Raw genomic sequence first — 3,850 nt, forward strand, 5'->3', positions numbered from 1 at the left:
CTTTTGAAAAGCAAGAAGATGTCTGTGTTTTTGTCACTGCAGTTCTGAATGATCTCCTTTTTGTACAACTTTGATGTCTTAATAATCTGATTTGAGGAATCAGTGCATCAGGAATCCTCACATCTCACCAAGATTTGATTCAGTTAGTTTAGTATGAGCAAGGAGGGCCTGAGGTTGATTCCCAGCCGGGTGACCAGGTCTCCCCGTGTCTGCGTGGGTTTCCTCCAGGTGCTCCGGTTTCCTCCCACAGTCCAAAGACATGCAGTCAGGCTGACTGGACATGCTAAATTGCCCCTTGGTGTGAGTGTGTGTGAATGTATATGTCTGTGTGTCTGCTCTGCGATGGACTGGCGACCTGTCCAGCGTTGTATCGTGCCTTCTGCCCAGTGACCGCTGGGATAGGCTCCAGCCCCCCCGACCTAGAAGGATAAGCGGCTTAGAAAATGTGTGTGTGTTTATTAAAGTACACTTAATACACTACCATGACCGAAGAGCTAATTACACAGAAGTGGAGTATACAGTACTGTGCAAAAGTCAGAGACCACCCCTTGTTTATTCAATTTCCAGTCCAAATGACCAGTACACAACACCGTTTTAGGGCCACTGTAAAAAAAAATAAAAATACTAAACTTTGAGAATAAAGTCGTAATATTTCGAGAATGAAGTCGTAAAGTTACAAGAATAAACTCGTGATATTTGGAGGATAAAGTGGGCTAATTGTAGGGGGGCTGCCATAACGCTGTTGCTGTGCTGGTTCCTCTCACTCCTTCAGGATCTGTCATTTTGATTATCACTCTTATTGTTTCCTGAGAAATTCCATGCTTTCTTCCAATGGCATGGAGATGATACCACCGATTCAGGTTTTCTCCAAGTCCGTCTGGTTCTTTCTTCTAAATAAACCCAGTTTCCTGCTCAGCCGTTTCAGCTGTTTCTTATACTAATAACAGGCTGGTGCTGATGTGATACAGGATTTTTTTATGGGAGAAATCAATACCAAAGTATAACTCCACCAACTCCTCAGCGTCCCTCGTTTTAACACGAGGAGGTTACTATCTTCCCTTTGCAAACCCTTTGGCCACAATATTGCAGCTTTTCCTGGTAAAGTCCCACTTTATTGTCGGAATTCTACGACTTTTTTCTTGAAATATGACAACTTTATTTTCAAAATATCATACTGAACGACTTTGTATCACAAAATGTTACTCTATTCTCAAAGACTACTATTTTAATTTTTTTTTAACAGTGACCCTAAAACGTCTTCATACCATTAAGTGCAAGTCCTTCATTATTAAGCATCAGAAAAAAGTATAAAACATATTTAATAGAAAATTACACAGAAGCCCCTACAACTACATTCTTCTTTTTTTAAAGAAATCTGCAGGGATATTTTCCCACACTTCCAAAGTTCAGTCTTAGAAGTTGGCTTTGCAGTTTCTGTTTCCCATGATCAAAGTAATCTTTCTCATTTCCTTTTCTCAGTAACAGCTACACATCCTTTCAGACCCACAGTGCTGTGTTGTCTTCTCACAGTGGAAGGACGGCGGTGGATGTGTTCAGATCTGAATCAAGAGTGGAGCTTGATTTTTTCCTCTCTCTCAAAGATAAAAGCTGTAAGTGCTGTTTATCTGATGCCGATAGCTTAGTGGTCCATTAGTTCTTGCACAGTTGTCCTGTGTATCATCATCATCTCCTTAGAAAAATGGAAACTGTCTGTTTTGACCGGAAATTAAATAAGTGAAGGGTGACTGGTGCATACTTTATTGAATATTATATTAGTATATTATATTATTATATTATAATTGACCATAACATACATTAACATTTCAAACTGACAGTTGTCACCCTCAGATCAATGCACTTTGGTGTATCAATGTATTTTTACCCCTCTAGGTATGTTGTAATTGTAATGTGACGGGTTTGTCCTGTTCCCCCAAATACAGTCCAGTTATGAGTTCAGGGGTCTTGAACTCCAGTTCAGGAGGATCTTTGGTGACTTCCCTGCTAATACACACCTCATTCAGCTCAAGTTTAGTAGGACATCAGCAAACCATGCTGACCGGAGTTCGAGACCCCCACTGCTTTTATCTCTCGGACAAAGTTTATGAGAAGACCAGTGAAGCGTTCCAGCTCTTCTTCCAATTGTGCTTCCAGAATTCATAATAAAGGCCTGGTGTTGAGGAGTTTTCTGCTGTCAGCTCACTGGAATGCTAAGATAATGCTGTCATTTTTCCTGCAATTCCACTTTGCAACAGCAGAGGGAGACAGTGATCACGGCCAGTCAGGTATAACACCAGTACAAGCACACATATAAGGGGCAAAATGAAAAATGCCACACTCAATGCAGTCACTATATCTGTAGTAAACATGCCGACTCCAGCCCTCAGCAGTACTGCAGTGCTCTCGAGAGTAATATTTTCTAGTTTAAAGGCTGGAAAACCCTCCTGATCACATATCTTGAAGGTGAAAGGAACTTTACAGCTGCTTTGGGGTGGATTTTGGGGGGCTGAACCATTTGAAATGTTGATTTCCAGCTAGCTGACAATTGCAGAAGGAAGCCAGATAGCTAACATTACTGTTGAGAGGCCGGATAGCCCTGCTGGAATAAAATCAGAGACACCATTAAACGTTTCTGTTGGTTTCTGGTGGTGTAAGATTTTAGTGTGTCAGTGGGAATTTTTGCCCATTTATCCAGAAGAGCATTTGATGAGGTCAGACACTGATGTTGGACGAGAGGGCCTGGCTCACAATCTCTGTTCTAGTCCATCCCAAAGGTGTTGGCTGGCGTTGAGGTCAGGGCTCTGTGCAGGCCAGTCAAGTTCTTCCACACCAAACTCACCCAACCATGCCTTTATGGACCTTGCTGGAACAGAAAAGGACCTTAACCAAACTGTTTCCACAAAGTTGGAAGTGTATAATTGTCCAAAATGTCTTTGTCTGCTGATGCGTTAAGATTTCCCTTCACTGGAACTAAGGGTTCTAGACCAAACCCTGGAAAACAACCCCACAGCACCACGTTCAAGTTCAGTGAGCTCTTTAGACCCATTCTTTCACAAATGTGTGTAAAGGCAGGCTGCATGGCTGTGTGTCCCAATACTTTCGTCCATATAGCGTATCCTACCTCAGTTTGGTGCTTTTTCTCTGGCCAAAAGGAAAAACCTTTAATTTTGTGTTGAATAAAACTGGAATCAATGACTGAGGGAAGGGTTACAGTAATGCTAGCTTGGTTGTTTTTATTAGCTTGTAGATCAGTGGCTAGGCTAGCAGTCAGGATTGGTAGACATCACAGAGATTCCCAATGGTATGATGCATTTGTGTAATGCATGCTGGGTACTGTAGTGACAGAACATTGGTGAACTAAAATGTGAAAAGGACATCAAAGTGTGAATTCTGTCGAACGTATGAGGCCGAGTGGTAGCGTTACGCTAAAGATCAGGCCTGTCTTCAACGTCACATCACACTGCAGATCCTGCCTTGCTAAGTCATAGCCCTGCATTAGAATCTCATTCCCATGCCTTACTAAGTCATGGCCATGACTTAATTATCTTGTTCCCTTGCCTTACTAAGTCGTGGCCATGCATTAAGATCTCATTCCCACACCTTACTAAGTCATGGCCATACATTAGGATCTCATTCCCACACCTTACTAAGTCGTGGCCATGCATTAAGATCTCATTTCCATGATTTACTAAGTTGTGGCCATGACTTAATTATCTTGTTCCCATGCCTTACTAAGTCATGGCCACAACTTAATTATTTCATTCCCATGCCTTACTAAGTCGTGGCCATGCATTATTTTTATTTATATAGGATGTCACCATCGGGGCTCTGTATATTATCATATTAACCAAAT

The sequence above is a fragment of the Colossoma macropomum genome, unplaced genomic scaffold, assembly GCF_904425465.1.
Source record: "Colossoma macropomum unplaced genomic scaffold, Colossoma_macropomum, whole genome shotgun sequence".
Lineage (NCBI taxonomy): Eukaryota > Metazoa > Chordata > Actinopteri > Characiformes > Serrasalmidae > Colossoma > Colossoma macropomum.